This window comes from Medicago sativa, chromosome 2 (genome assembly GCF_051527215.1).
Source record: "Medicago sativa cultivar Bolivia chromosome 2, Bolivia_mono, whole genome shotgun sequence".
Taxonomy (NCBI): domain Eukaryota; kingdom Viridiplantae; phylum Streptophyta; class Magnoliopsida; order Fabales; family Fabaceae; genus Medicago; species Medicago sativa.
The window spans coordinates 13,666,242-13,683,580 of NC_140750.1; the positions used below are offsets into that span (position 1 = coordinate 13,666,242).

A 17,339-nucleotide genomic window follows, 5' to 3' on the forward strand; every position below is an offset into this window, starting at 1 on the left:
TTATTTGATGAATAAAATTGAGAGAATATGGTGGAGATTTATTGATCTCTACCTTAAAGAGAGAGTGTAAAGGAAAAGAAAAAAACTACACTTTATTTTAGAAAAGATTCTTTCAAATGAAATTCTATTTATTTTTTTCAATTGTTATATCTATACCATTAAATATGAAAGAGAAAAAAAATATTTAAAGTTATAAAGAAAAGAAGATGGTGAATGCATGTTTGAGATGTAACAATTGAGAAAAATTGAAAGATTTACATTTGAGAGAGTTCATTCCCCGCTCTATACAACCAAATTACCATGGAAATCATGGATCCCACTTATCTGACATTGTGGCGAGAATGTCAAGTGATATTATCCAACCATAATGTGTAACATGACTTTTTTGCTTTCTTCTCTCTATTTTACCGTGTATTTTTGTTTTATTTTAAAATGATGTTGTCACATGTCACATTGTGGTTGGACAATGTCATCTGACATTCTCACCACAATGTTACACAAGTGGAATCCAATTCGGAATTCATAAGGAGGGAGGTGTGAGAGGTGGGACAAAGAAAAAGGATGGACCATTTGAATTATGTTATAGAAAGCATCTAACGTAACAAGAATATCTACGTGTATTTATTGTCTAAACTCTAAGAAGAAAATATATATGTTGATATTTCCTTCTTAGAGAGTGTAAACAATAAAGACACGAAAACCTTAATGAAGTAAATCTTTTTTATTTAGCCAATAAAATCCCATGATAAATGGGGTGAAGCTCAGCTTGAAGAATTTCAGTAGATTCTAAAAGGAGCTTCTAGAAACTTAAACTCCAAACTTTGGAAGGGTGACAAAGCAACCTATTAAACCCAATTCTAACGGGATTGCCAATGTAGCTACTGTGAATATTAATAATAATGTAAGCTTGATTGAAGGAGTTTTATTTTAAGCTTGATTAAACTCGTATTTCATCAAGTGTCACTGGCTGAGAGTTAGGGAAGCAAGAGATGAAGGTGGAAGTTATATTGTGTGCTTTCATGGTAAGAAGATAGGGGGAGTAACCGAGTTTAGGAAGCAAAAATAGTTGTGATTACATCAAGACCATCAATACTTTCAACAAAAGTGTTGGAGTTGATCATAGATAGGCTCGCCTTGAGCCAACTCACCATATCCATGTTTGAAAGGAAATAAACATTAGAGAAATCAAGGACCTACTAAAGATTTCTTTGATTTCTAGATTAAACATATTTATCATAAAAAAGTCTTAAATATATATATATATATATATATATATATATATATATATATATATATATATATATATATATATATATATATATATGGGTTATGATAGAAGACACCTTTTGTGAAGGTGTCTTTTATCAAGTTACTCTATGAGCATTTGCGAAAAGACACCAACTTACTTTTAGGAAGGTGTCTTTTATCAAAGTTATAACTAAAAAGTGAAAATCACACCTTAAGGTGTGACTTGATAAAAGACACCACCAAAGGGTGGCTTGTAACATAACCATATATATATATATATATATATATATATATATATATGGGTTATGATAGAAGACACCTTTTGTGAAGGTGTCTTTTATCAAGTTACTCTATGAACATTTGCTAAAAGACACCAACTTACTTTTATGAAGGTGTCTTTTAGCAAAGTTATAACTAAAAAGTGAAAATCACACCTTAAGGTGTAACTTGATAAAAGACACCACCAAAGGGTGGCTTGTAACATAACCCTATATATATATATATATATATATATATATATATATATATATATATATATATATATATATATATATATATATATATGATATCTTGTATTATTTTAGTATAAATAAATAAATAATTATTTCATTAAAAATAATAGACTAAATGTATGTCGAAATATCCACAAAAGTTAAGGATCCGGATCATCTCCTGGTGTTTGTTTCCAGCACTCTCTCCTGCCTTGTTCTCAGCCGTTAGATTCATCTATTGATTTAGGAAAAAAAATAGCGAAAATAATAATTACTAAACAATATAAGGAGAGAGAGAAACTTAATTCATCTCTAATTTTTCAAGGGCTTCTTCACCCACCCCCTTCTTCTGTGCAACCTGTTTACTTTTAAAAAATCATTTTACGCCGCCTTATCATCATTAAAACTTCATTTTCTATTTGGTATATTTTCAATCAAGACAAATGGTGTTCGCTCCTCAGCACTCAAATTCAGATCTATGTTTCGTTAATGATATTCAGCCATCGAAGAATTTGTCATATGAATTTAGTGAGTTGATGGGGAAATTTAATATAACATGTAAATTTTGGTGGCATTTAATATAATTTTTTTTTTTGGTGAAATTTAAAATAACATATAAAACGAAGAATTTGCACTGATTTCTCCGTTTTCATCATTGCTTTCAACACAAATATAAGTGAAAAGAAAGATAGGAGAAACAAAGTGGACTCATCGGTGCCTCTGGAGTTCAGACCGTCGTCACCGGTAACCGCAGTGACCTATTCTAAGGTCAGGCTGTCATCGCGAAGAGAGACGAACGTTGTCGTCGCAAAGGCATAGTGTGGCTCGATATCACCAAGAGAAATATTGTTTAATAATTATTATTTTCACTATTTTTTTTCTAAATCAATAGATGAATCTAACGGCTGAGAACAAGGCAGGAGAGAGCGCTAGAGACAAACAGCAGGAGATGATCCGGATCTCAAAAGTTAAAGAGTTAACAACAACCACGATATAGTTTTCTTCAAAAAAAAAAACCACGATATAGCTTTTCATTTGGATGTGCTGAGCGGATTTCAGGCGTATACTTCTTTTATACTCCCTCCGTTTTAAAATGAGTGTCGCTTTAGCCAAAAAAAAATATTTCAAAATGAATGTCACTTTCAGTTTCCAATGCAATAATAATTTTTTCTTTTCAATTATACCCTCCAATTAATACTCTGCAAACTACTTCCAAAGTATACTTTTAAAACTAACCAATAATCATTCTCTTTCTTTTAATCATTGCATTTCTTAATATGTGTGTAAAAACCTAAAACGACATTCATTTTGAAACGGAGGGAGCAGTAAAAATTATGTTACTGCTAATAAGCATCTAGGTGCATATTTTAAACATTATGAACAGTATACAATGAAAATGTGTCATTGTAAATGGCTACTTACGGTGCATATTTGAAACATGGTGCATTATTAACAACTATTTATGTTACATTGGCCATTAAAAAATACTATTTATGTTATATAATTGAACATTCTTCAAATATTTATTTAACACTCTTCATTATAAATAAATCTATTTAACTTGAAAAATATCAAAATCCATATCCATTGACCATTACAATAAATGTGGAAAAAGAAAATAGGATGTGACAAAGTTAATCGTTTGAAGAACAAACAGAAATATGAAATATTTTTGTTAGCCTAAGAGCAGTGGCGTAGCCAGACCCCGGGTTAGGGGGTTCAAACTTTTGAGAGTTCAAACATTTGATACTTAAATGAATACGTAAGTGTCATATTGATATCTGGATGTATCGAAATTGCAAATACATTCACACACGATTCATTTATTAGTTTTTGTCCTTGAATTTATTTTTAGATCGTCAATGTAATATTCAAATATGTTTATTTGTTGTTCAATTTAGTCCATAAAATTACTATAAAAAAAGTCACACTTGATAAAATGTGTTTGCAATTTCGGTGCATTCATGAACTTTATAGACGGTGCCACACACATTCAGGAACCAAAATAGTTGTTTGCCTATTTAGAGACAAAATAAAAGATAATATATTTAAGGCCAAACGTAGTAAATTTTAAATACTAATATATATTTATATTTATTCAATAAAAAAATCATGTATTTCATTTGTTTTTTCCTATTATAGAATATTTTATCAATTAAAATTTGAAAATACAGTTCTAAATATCCTATACAACCCTTCAGGCATGTGAAAATTTCAAAATCCAACGCATTTTATGTTTGTATTCAAACCTATTATCAATTTATAATATAATAAAATCAAATGTTTTACTTTGATTTAGACTTTGGACAACTAGCCTTGCGTTGTAGCACTGTCAACAACTTGGATCCTCTCATTCAGTGAGAGAGATCTTGCAACTTGCAAGTGAAAGGAGAGATTTCTTCTGATATATGGTGCAAGACTTAATTTTGAGGGGGTTCAAGACCAAAAAATATTAGAATATTAGGTGTAATTTGAAAAGTTGAGGAGGTTCATATGAACCCCCTGGCCACAATGTGGCTCCGCCAGTGCCTACGGGTATACCTGTTAAAATTTTAATTAGAAATGGGATCCATTAAATTTTTTTCTTTTCAAAAAGCACTGAAATAAGACGTGTGCCCTTTCAGACGAGTTCAGATTTGCACTCCTTCCAGACCCTCTCATTGTTTTTAGGGGGTAAAATGGAAAGTTTGGAGGGTCTAGAAGCAATGGGGGTGACTAGAAGAGCACACATCATGAGGTAATTTGAATTGAAATTGTTGAGCGCAAGTTCCATACTCCCTCCGTTTCTAAATACATGTCCATTTTAGAGAAATTTTTTGTTTCAAAATACATGTCCATTTGATAGTTTAAGGACACATTTTGTCTATTTTACCCTTGTCTACCAATTAATTGGATTCTACATTTTCTCCACAATAATTATTTTCCACTAATAAATGTTGACCCAATTTTAAGTGGATATACTCATGCACTCTCCCAAGAAATTATTTTCCCATGACTACTGCTCTCTAATCCATCGTAACTAACTATAATTAATTGGACTCTCTAATTTGCTTATAAAAATGGCAAATTTATAATTAAAACTAAAAAAAAATGGAAAACAAAGAAAAGTCTGTGAAGTTGAAGATTTGCAAAAGGAAAGAGTTCAAGATTCTTTCAACAGCATATACAATAACGGCAATTTGATAAGAGAAGTTGAAAAAATTTGATTTAAAAAAATTTGATTGATAACCGAAGCATGATAAGAGAAGTTGAAAAAAAAATTGTATTGGCATGCTATTTTCAATACATAACGGCAGCAAAAATAATGTGATTTACCAGTACTCCAAAATGGTATTGGTATTGCAATTTGATTGACTTTAATTAATTTTGGTATTGGTATTGGGAGTAATTATGAGATAGGGTAAATAAATGTAAAATGGAGGAAATCAAAGACAAGGGTATAATAGGAACTTTTGTGTCAAACTAGCTTGTCCTTGGTTACTGCAATTTCCTTAAAATGGACATGTATTTTGAAATGGATGGAGTATTTTATTAGGAGAACTACTTTTCCCACCCTATAGTCTTCTCCCGCACCCTGTAAAATTTCCAAAAATACAAAATTTCCAAAAATACCCTTGTGCAATCTGGATTTTAAAATTCAGATTCATGTTTACTATTTCGGATTTTATAATCCAGACAATTCTTATGTATAATCAGCCATCAGATTCTCTCACATTTCAGCAGTTTTGAGTTTTGCTTTTAAAAACAACAAAAAAATTAAGTAAAAAATGCTAAAAACCTGTCAAATAAAATCATAAAAATATAAAAATACCACCAAAAAATTCTAAAATTCAAATAAAACTAATGCAAATTTTTTCGGATTTTTCTGAGAATATGAAAAATGAAAAAAAATGAAAAATGAGTCTAAATGATGGAATTTTGAATTTTGAGGGGCGGAGTCCCGCAAGAAGTCCCTTCTTAGGGGAGTCATAGTCCTTGAATTTTTTCTGATTTTCTGGGGAAGTTTCGGAGCAATCCGATCAAATAGCCCGAAAACCCGATTTTTGACTAAGAACTGGTAACAATGACCCAAAACAGCAAGATGAGAGTTAGAAAGATTAATATAGTCCCTAAAATGACTGTCCATGTTACAAACATGTTTAGAGTTTGTGCTGATAAAGTTCGGATTATATAATCCGAACTGTTTTTCACTTGAAAAATGGGGTTTAGGGGGTGTTCGGATTATATAATCCGAAAAATTCATGTAACATACCTTATTTTTTGAAGTTTCCAGATTACAAAATCCGGAAACATCCGTAACTCATTTTTTCTCCCTTTAACAAAAAAAAACACCATTCTAGATTATAAAATCCCGGAACTCAATGGCATTTTTGGAGTGTGGGAAAAATAAATCTCTTTTATTAGACTTATTTTGATTGGGCCAATAACTATAGACTTTAGTTTTTTAAAAAATTGCTCTTTAGACTCTTAGTATTTGCTCACAGTAGCATTAAACTGATTAAAATATCGCCAATGATAATTAACTACTGTTCACTCCAAAACAATAATTAGATACCGTTCTAGACCTGTCATATACACTATCTCCTTTCATATTATACACTAACACAAAAACATAACTCATCCTTGACTTCTTGTTAGCAACGGTACCGTTCACCTCTTTGGGTAGCTGCAAGTTCAATAGAATAACACACTATAACACACTATGAGAACGCCACGTGCTTCATAAGCACAAGGAGTCAAGATCTGTAGAGTGAATTGAATTTCAATCAATATGGCAGAATATTAAGAAAAAAGAATACAGAAGAAGTTCTTGGTGAAAAGAAGAGAAAAAAAAGACAATGATCAATTTAATTGGTTCATAGACCATAAACTGAAATGTTTTTATGAAAACGTTAATGATAATTTGCCAAAATTTATATACAAGGATGCACAAATTATAGGAAGAGTTTGGTTGGTGGTGAAGTGCTAGTTTATGGTGGCATTTAGGGTGGGTGAGGGAAAGAGTTTCCTACTATGAGAAAGTTTATTTTGACAATTGGATCAAATGAAGAACATAATATTATCATACTCTCTAACCACTAGATTTTTTTCACACTATCTTCACTCTCTCCACTGTCCTACTCAACCACCATCAACAACATCAGCCTCCCTTTCCCAACTCCTCCAGTCCTCCTCCTCTTCTTCTTCCTCCTCCTCCTCCTTTGTTTCAGTTTTTCCTTTCTTTCATATTATGCCAAAATTCCAGTGACAGGGAAGAAAAAGAATGGGTTTTTCACTTAAAAACTAATTTTAAACACAAATTTTCACTGATAATTGAACAGAAGCAATCTTCATGAAATTGAACAAGTAAGAATCTAATTACATAAATTACAAATAACCATAGCTAAAGCTTAAAGAACTCTAGAAATTCAAAACAGTCAAATTTTGGTCATGATAATTTCCATTTCCCCTTTTCTTAAATAGGGTTCATCGTCCTTTAATTGAGTTTTATTTATTGAAAATCTTAATTGGGTATTAGGACACTGGAAAAATGAGAGTTGAGAATATGTGTGTGTAAAGTTCATGTAATTAGATTCTGTAGATGTGTGTAAAAAAATTCCATTGTAGCTAATTTACACACCCACGTCATCAGATCTGAAAAATAAGAACAGTGTAAAAGAGAAAGAAAAAAATATGGTGTAGAATTGCATTGGTTGATTTGCAGATTTGCATTTCTCAGAGGTTGAAGATGATATGAGAAAAATATATGGTGCAGGCAGACCATCGTAAAATCTGTGCAGCTCTTAAATCTAATGGTGAATAAAAACTTTTCTATAGTGGGAAACTCTTTCCCTCACCCACCCTAAATGCCACCCTAGTTTATAGGCCCTCTATTGTACTCTTTTTCCTTTTATTACACTTTTTCTTTTTTAAAGTGAAAATATTTTTTTTCTTCAAAAAAATATTTGCAGTTTAAAAAAAAAAGTAATAAAACAGAATATAGGTAGAAATAAATCAGAATGTAATCGAGAAAAAGAGGTAAACCGTAATTAATTACAGTTCATAACAAGAATGAGTTTTGTTTCTGGATTACTTTATATGACAGGTCTTGATGGCAATTAACTATTGTTTGGAAGGTAGTTAATTGTCGTTTGGAATTTTTAGTCAGTTTGAGGTACCTTAAGATCAATTTTCCCCTTCTAGTTGTCTCTAACGTTTTAAATTGTTCAATCGATCGAATCATAACTTTCGATCGACATTTTTTATATGTAAACTTGATCAGGTCGTAACCACGATCAATTTTTTATTTATTTAAAAAACGAAAAATTTAATGGGTTTATTGATCACCATATAATACCGTTTCTTTTGATTTTTAATGAGAAAAATTTTAATCCAAGATAGGAGACCCTGTTTTAAGTCTAAAGGACACGTACAAATAAATTTATATTTATCTCATTCACATAGATCATCGGTGCTTCAACTTGAAATCTCTCGATACAAGTTAATGCGGCTTTTCTTATAATCATGATGATTAGTATCAGTAATTCATTATTTCCTTCTTGGACTTGTCCACCAATAAAGGGAGTACATGTATTTAAATCAACTCCAATATTATGAATTTCACTACTCATCATCATGTCTATATGAGACCACATCAATTTCTGCGACGTGTCTACTACTGGTGGAACAGTATAGGAACAATTCAAAATTGCTGGGCATGGACAAGGTGGACAACCATGAACCATAGGCTACACACGCCTATTTGTGCATTAGGGGAATGCTAAATTTAATATTGGCTTAATTCGATATTTGGTCCTCTAACTAATTTGTTGTTTTCATTTTGGTCCCATAAATTTTAAAATCAACGATTTGGTCCCTCAATTTTTGCTTCAGTTTTCAAAAAGGTCCTTTCCGTCAAATAGCTAACTGTGCCGTTACTTTTTTCCATTTTTTCATTTAACAAAAAACAAAAAAACAAATAAACTCTTCTTCTCTCTCACCACCAGCCACCACCAACATTCATCAACATCATCATCATCTTCATCACTTTTCCAGAAATTCATCATCAACAACAACAACAAATTCATCAAAAACTTATGGAGCATTAAATCCATTCTGCGCGGCTTTGAATTGGTCTCAGGATTACGCGTTAATTTCTTCAAAAGCAAGCTGTACGGTATCAATTTGGAGGGAAGATTTATGCAAGCAGCTTCATCCTTTCTGTCTTGTTGAACCAAAGCCCAGCGCATAGGCAATGCAAGCGACACAGGAAAAAAAGAAGGAAAAACACCTCCCAAAAAAACTCAGCTAGGTACACAAACACCCATCACAGTAGTGTAAATACATAGACACTATTCCTTATTCCCTTTTTATTTTCGAATTTGTGTTGTTGTTGCTGGAATTCACTGTTTCCTTCATTCTGAAATTCACTTTGTGTTGTTGTTGTGTTAATAATGTTGTTCTGGAATTCACTTTGAGTTGAAAAGATTAATTTTTTGGGTTGATGAATTTTTGAAAAATTTGCTCAGATTGTTTGTTGTGATGATGATTTTGTTGTTAATTGTTGTTGATGAATTTCTGGATTCGTTGTTGTTGTTATTGATGAATTTCTAGATTGAAGGATTGTTGTTGTTGATTGTTGATGAAGACGAAGAACATGATGGGGAAGATGAAGAGGAGCAAAAAATTTGGTGTTGGTGAAGTTAGGTGGAGGATGTGGTGGGATTGGAGGAGGGTGCAGCGGTGGGAGGGGGCGGTGGTTGTGGCGGTGATGACGAGGATGATGGTGGCGGTGGTTCTGGGTTATGATCCGGTGTGATGGTGCCGTTGAGGGTGGCGGTGGTGGAATCTGGTGGTGGTGGTGGCTGGCAGTGGGTGGTGGTGTTTGAGGAGAGAAGAAGAACTTTTTTGGTGGTGGTGTGAGAGAGAAGAAGAACTTTTCTGGGTTATTATTATTATTTTATTTATTTTGAAAATGAGAAAAATGAAATTTTACGGAAATGTTTAACGGGAGTTAGTTATTGGACGGAAAAGACCTTTTTGAAAACTGAAGCAAAAATTGAGGGACCAAATCGTTGATTTTAAAACTTATGGGACCAAAATGAAAACAACAAATTAGTTAGGGGACCAAATATCGAATTAAGCCTTTAATATTTCATGCCCTACGAATCGATTGTACAATCCTAGTGTTTATTAACCCCTACACAGTGTACACATGCAATCTATTTCCTTGTTATTATCCATAGTCACATAATTCTTTCTTGTAATCAAGGGAGAATTGCGAATTGGTACGTGAGTACCGAATTCGGGTACTTCGGCGTATTGGTACGCACAAACCAGCGAACCAAGCGTACCAAAGCATGGTTACTGCTGATTGGTTGAAAAAAAGGTTTAGACTACAAAGTAAATATAAAATGAATCACCATGAGTTGAGGACTGAGTGAGAAGAACATGAACAAAGAGTGGAGAGTGAGAAACTTGGTAGAAGAAATTAGGTAAAAAAAATACTTTTTTTTTATAGCTCACTATATTTATTTAGGTATTATTACTACTACGAACCGGAGCGTACCGAAGCTGTATACCCCTATACGTACCGAATTCTTCTCCTGTCGCGTACCGCGAACCCGTACCCGTACCGCGTACCGGAACAAACCGCGAATTATGTGACTATGTTATTATCATCAAGTAGTAGCATCAACAAAAGGAGAATCTCTTTATAACCGTTTTAAGCCATTTGCCTTGGTAATTTACATAAGGGTCTTGTTAACAAGTGCCCCCGGAACACTGGTTAAGGAAGCAAATGTAGTAATATTTGCCTTGAAAGCTGTGTAATCAATGCATTAAAAGATTAAAAAGTGTCTTTTTTGACGTTCACTTTCTTCTTTTAGCTTCCTTAACCAGTGCCCCGTGGGCACTCGTTAACATTTTCCTTTACAGATTAGGCAAACTTTAATTGATTTTGGACCTTGTTGGTGGTGGAATTTAGTATGGGAAAGCATAGTTGTTTCCCATCATGGGAAAGTAAATCTTAACCATTAGATCAAAGAGGGACACTGATTTTATCATAGTCTCTCTCCACTAAAATTTTTCCCCTTTGTCTTCAACCTTGCCATCATCAACCAGACACCAATAAACCACCACAGCACCACTGATTTTGATATTAACTCTTCATTGTAATTGCTGTTGAATGAGTCAATGTTTATTTAGAATAAATAAATTCTCTTTTCTGTTTTGCCGTTTCCATTATTTTGCCCACGTTTAGGATGTGCTGTTAGTGTGGGTTAGTTTCCTAGTTTTTTGCTTGTCAGTTGTATTGCTAAGTCTATAAACTTAGCCTTTTATTATTCAATGAATAAGAAACGTATTTTTCCTCTTCCAAAACCGTTTCTGTGATAACATCTGGCATCAGAGCTAGGTGTGTAGCAGTGAAGAGAAGCAACAGACTTCGATCATGACTACAACCACGGATGGCAATTTCGTGCAACCTGCAATTCCAAAATTGGGTGAGCATTATGACCATTGGGCAATGCTCATGGAGAATTTTTTAAGGTCAAAGGAGTATTGGAATCTTATAGATCCAGGGATTCCTCAACATGCAGCTGGTGTTGTATTGACAGACAATGAGAAGAAAACATTGGAAGAGTTGAAGCTGAAAGATTTGAAGGCAAAAAATTATCTCTTTCAAGCAATTGATCGAGCTGTGCTTGAAACAATTTTGAATAAGGGGACGTCGAAGGAGATTTGGGATTCTTTAAAGAAGAAATACCAAGGCACTGCTAGAGTGAAGAGAGCACAGCTTCAGGCCCTAAGACGCGATTGGGAAATTTTATCGATGAAAAGTGGAGAATCTGTTAACGACTATTTCGCTCGTACCCTCACAATTGCAAATAAGATGAGAATGTATGGTGAACAAATGGCGGATCTTACTGTTATCGAAAAGATTCTTCGCTCAATGACCGCTAGGTACGATTATGTAGTATGTTCTATTGAAGAATCACATGATTTGGATTCCATGACTGTTGATGAACTACAGAGTAGCTTGTTGGTACATGAGCAAAGAATGAATGGACACAATTCACATGAAGAGCAAGTGCTGAAAGTAACTCAAGATGAGACAAGTGCTGGCCGTGGCCGTGGAAGAGGTGGCTTTCGAGGTGGACCTGCTCGAGGAAGAGGCAGAGGAGGTAGAGGAGGCAAGGCAACAGTGGAGTGTTATCATTGCCATGAGTTTGGACATTTCCAGTATGAATGCCCAAATAAACCCCTGAACAACACCGTAAATTATGCTGAGACCAACGAGGAAGCAGTGCTACTCATGGCACAACTTTCATCATATGGAAAATCAAATACACAAGACATGTGGTTCATCGAATCAGGCTGCAGCAACCATATGACAGGTAGAAAGGACTGGTTCTCTTCAATTGATGCTTCTTTTTCTGATGAGGTAAAATTAGGAAATAATTATGCTCTTAAGGTCAATGGGAAGGGTGTTGTCAAACTTTTGATTAATGGAGTTGTGCATTTGGTGAATGATGTATTTTATGTGCCTGAGTTAAAAAATAATTTATTTAGTGTGGGGCAACTTTTGGAAAGAGGATTGAATGTTGAAATGAAGCAAAACAAGTGTAGCGTGTTTAATGAAAAGGGACTTATTTTTGAAACATCCATGACTACTAACCGTATGTTTGCTGTGAGCGTCAAATCTGGAGTTTCTCATCCTTGTTTCCAAGCTAGTTTTGGGCCACCAGCTCAAGTATGGCACTCTCGTTATGGTCACTTGAGCTATAGCGGACTGAAAACTTTACTAGAACATGATATGGTAAAAGGATTGCCCTCCATTAAGCCACCGACTCAACTTTGTGAACATTGCCTCAAAGGGAAGCATCAACGAGATTCTTTTCCACGACAAAGTAACTGGCGTGCATCTCAGTTGTTGCAGTTAATTCACTCTGATATTTGTGGTCCTATCAGTCCTGCATCAGATGGAAATAAAAGGTACATGCTTACTTTTATTGATGATTTAAGTAGGAAAATATGGGTATATTTTCTTATGGAGAAAAGTGAAACTTTTGGTGTATTTAAAGAGTTCAAAGCATTAGTTGAAAAACAAGCTGGTGTTCCTATCCAAATCTTGCGCACTGATAGAGGGGGAGAGTATCTTTCTAAAGAGTTTGCTGATTTTTGCAGTGAACATGGTATTCAACGGCAACTTACTGCTTCATATACGCCACAACAAAATGGCGTAGCTGAGAGAAAAAACCAAACTATTATAAATATGGTTCGGAGTGTTTTGATAGAAAAAGGAGTTCCAAGATCTTTTTGGCCAGAGGCTGTAAAATGGGTGATTCATATTTTAAATAGAAGTCCTACTCTTGCTGTCAAGAACGTCACACCGGAGGAAGCATGGAGCGGTATTAAGTCATCTGTTTCATATTTTAGAATATTTGGCTGCATTGGATATGTTCATGTACCTGATCAAAAAAGGAGCAAGCTTGATGAGAAAAGTGTCAAATGTGTGCTGTTGGGTGTGAGTGAGGAGTCTAAGGCCTACAAACTTTATGATCCAATCAAGAAAAAAATTGTAATTAGCAGAGATGTTAAATTTCAGGAGGATGTTGCATGGGATTGGGGTGAAGCAAAAACAAGCATAGAAACTGATACAAATGATATGAATCCTTTGGAAGAGTCTTGTCAAGAAGTTGAGGAGATAATCCAGCAAAATTCTCATGACACGGCAGAAACTTCTAGTGCATCAGCTCCAAATTTAACTTCAAATATGCTGAACTCTCCTATTTTAGGAGCTTCAGAAACTTCAGTTGAAGGGAGGGCTAGAAGGCCACCAACGTGGTTAGGTGACTATGTCACAGGTGATGATTTAACCGAGGAAGATGCCGTGAATTTTTCCATGTTTGCAGGTGCAGATCCAGTTACATATAAACAAGCATCCAAAATTCAGCATTGGAAGGAAGCAATGGATGTTGAAATTCAAGCAATTCAAAAGAATGATACATGGGAGCTGATTGATCCACCACCAAATTGCAAAGTTGTGGGAGTCAAGTGGATTTTCAAGACTAAGTTGAAGGAGACGGGGCAGATTGACAAATTCAAGGCTAGACTTGTCGCAAAAGGCTACACTCAAGAGGAAGGCATAGATTACAGTGAGATTTTTGCACCAGTAGCTCATCTTGAAACAATCAGAACTGTTGTTGCATTGGCAGCCTCAAAGAGATGGAGTATTCGTCAGCTCGACATTAAATCAGCTTTCTTGCATGGAGCAATCAATGAAAATGTCTATCTAGAGCAGCCACCAGGTTATGTATTACAGGGAAGGGAGCATCAAGTATACAAGCTCAAGAAGGCCTTATATGGCCTTAAGCAGGCTCCTAGAGTGTGGTACAGCAAGCTGGAGTCTTACCTTGCAACAAATGATTTTTTGAAATGTCCATATGAACACACGTTGTTTATGAAGAAGAAAGAGAAAGGTGAAATTTTAATTGTGTGTGTTTATGTAGATGATCTTATATATACCGGTAATGATGAAGTCATGTTTCAAGAGTTCAAAACTATGATGATGAAAGAATTTATAATGACTGATTTAGGCAAGATGAGATATTTTTTGGGCATTGAAGTCTTGCAAGGTTGCAATGACATTTTCATTGGGCAAAAGAAGTATATTAAGGATATGTTGAAAAAATTTGATATGTCTGATTGTAATCCAGTGAAGACTCCCATAGTTCCAGGCAGCAGATTGCAAAAATCAGACAAAGGAGTGGAAGTTGATAGCACTCTATTTAAGCAGCTAGTGGGAAGTCTCATGTACCTTACAGCTACAAGACCAGATATTGCATATTCTGTCAGCTTGATAAGTCGCTTTATGGAGGATCCAAAGGAGAGTCATTTTTTGGCAGCAAAGCGTATTTTGAGATATTTACAAGGCACTCAAAGTCTGGGCATTTTCTACAAGGCAGGAGGAAATGAAGAATTAGTTGCCTATACGGATAGTGATTACACAAGAGATCTTGATGACAGGAAGAGCACTTCCGGTTATGCTTTCTTGTTGGGAGGTGGTGTAATTTCTTGGGTGTCAAAGAAACAACCTGTGGTTAGCTTATCCACAACAGAAGCAGAGTTTATAGCAGCTGCGTTATGTGCGTGTCAATGTGTTTGGTTGAGAAGAATTTTGGAGCATTTGAATAACTGTCAAGAAAGAGCTACTGAGGTATTTTGCGATAATGTTTCGACAATTAAATTATCAAAAAATCCAGTTTTGCATGGAAGAAGCAAACATATTGATGTCAGGTTTCATTTTTTGAGAAATTTATGTAACGATGGTGTCATTGAGTTGAATTATTGCAGTACAAAGGATCAGTTAGCAGACATCATGACAAAGCCACTTAAGGTTGAAGAATTCCAACATTTGTTAAGTGCTTTAGGAATGCTTGATGAGTCTGAGATAAACTGTTGCAAGGAGCATGCAGTTTAAGGGAGGGATTGTTGAATGAGTCAATGTTTATTTAGAATAAATAAATTCTCTTTTCTGTTTTGCTGTTTCCATTATTTTGCCCACGTTTAGGATGTGCTGTTAGTGTGGGTTAGTTTCCTAGTTTTTTGCTTGTCAGTTGTATTGCTAAGTCTATAAACTTAGCCTTTTATTATTCAATGAATAAGAAACGTATTTTTCCTCTTCCAAAACCGTTTCTGTGATAACAATTGCTGGAACAAGTAATTACCACAACAACCACTTTTGTTCTTGTTTCTTTATTTCTTGTCGAGATGATTGAACACAAAACACTAATGCTTTCTATCAATTACTGTATTAGATAGGAATCATACTGTAATATCATGTAAATTTTAGCATCACCGTTGTATTAAACTATATCTTTCTCTATGGATACCTTTTCCAATCATCTTGAACTTTAACCCATTTCTGTAAAAAATTATGGAAATTGGAAGAAAAAAAATTGTATTAATAGGTTTGGAATTAGCGTGATGATAACAGTGAAGGATTAAAGATGAACACATCAATCATGGTTTAATATAAAATGTGGAATAGAGGGATTGGGTGAACAAATGGTCATGGGTTTAAAAAAAATATTGGGGTTTCAAGGAATGAATAATTTTAGTTGAGTTAACAAGTTGTTGATGTTGGTGTTTTATGAGTTTGTAATGTTTACGGTGATGATGGTTGCGTAAGAACAAAGAAGGATGGAAGCAAATGCCTTAGTTTGGTGGTGGTGGTGGTGGCTGTAGGTGAATGGGGACATGAAAGAGAGGGTGGAAGGTAGTGTAAAAAATAATCTAGTATAGAGGGAGTATGATAAGAGTGTGTTCTTCATTTAATCTAATGGATGAAATTAACTTTCCCATGGTGGGAAACAACTCTCCTTTCCCATAGTATGGCAAGCAACTAGATGTTGATCACATTCATAGATAGTGAAATGATGAGTAATCAATTTAGATGTAAACTAATCCTATAGCCTCTAAGGCTGTCCATACGTCAAAATAAGAAGAAGCGGACTGAGTGAGTCTAAACAATAATGGGATTGACATTGATGCTTGTTAACTAAATATTTGCTTGGATTTGTTATGCAGTTGAGATGCTATGACAGAGATATTTGATATATTGAGACGTGTTTGAATCTATAAATGTATTGACGCTTTCGAATTCACAAAATACATCTTTTATGTACTTAGTGTGAGAGTGTTGCCGCTAAATTATATATAAAAAATAAGATTTAATTGCATGTTTGGTCCCTTATGTTTATTTTAAGTTTTTAAGTTAGCTCTTATGTTTTAAAAATTTGAAGTTGATCTCTTAGGTCTTAAAAGTTTCAACGTGAGCAACATTTTGGATCAACTTGAAACATTTAAAACGTAATAGATCAACTTGAAACTTTTAAAACATAAGAGGCCAACTTAAAACCTACAATAAACATAAAGATCAAATATGCAATTAAACTAAAAATGAAATACTTGCTTATATTTGATATGTTTCTCCTTATTATTATTATAAAGAAACTAAGACTTGAAATACTTGGACCCGTGCGATGTACAAGAAGTTGATTATCTCATTGGTTAATAAATGAGGTAGTTGACCATGAAATGAAATAATAGTTGTTGTTGAGCATGAGTTAATGCTTCCAAAGGACAACAACAACAACAAATATCATCCCACTAAGTGGGGTCGACTACATGAAACAAAATATGTCATATTGTTCTATCATAAATCATATTTAGATCCAACTCATTAATCTATACATCTTATCTAATAGTTTTTCTTATTGTTTTTCTATGTCTTCTTCTGCCTCTTGTATTATGACTATCTTCTATTTGATCTATCATCTATTCTTCTTACTACATAATCTACATGATTTCTCTCTACTTGTGCAAACCACCTAAACCTATTTTCCTCAATATTTATACTATAAGTGCTACCCTAACTATCAGTACAATGTTATCATTTCTAATCTTATCCCATCTTGAACTTTTATAAATAAGATTGATTTCATATTTATTGGATCATTAACTTAATGATATCATAGTTGCAATCTTATAGCATGATTTAGGACCCCATAACAGAGCAGGGAATTTGGATCAATTCCTTCATTTGTTTTCTCTTCA

The 17,339-nt window shown here is 34.1% G+C and overlaps 1 long non-coding RNA gene across 1 annotated transcript; it reads left to right on the top strand.

The window, feature by feature from the left end:
* The first annotated feature begins 8,513 nt into the window (after positions 1-8,513).
* On the top strand, positions 8,514-10,935 carry LOC146944748 (uncharacterized). The gene is made up of 2 exons (XR_015026059.1): positions 8,514-9,030; positions 9,333-10,935. It is a non-coding gene; the product is annotated as an uncharacterized LOC146944748 (long non-coding RNA).
* Positions 10,936-17,339: the final 6,404 nt, after the last annotated feature.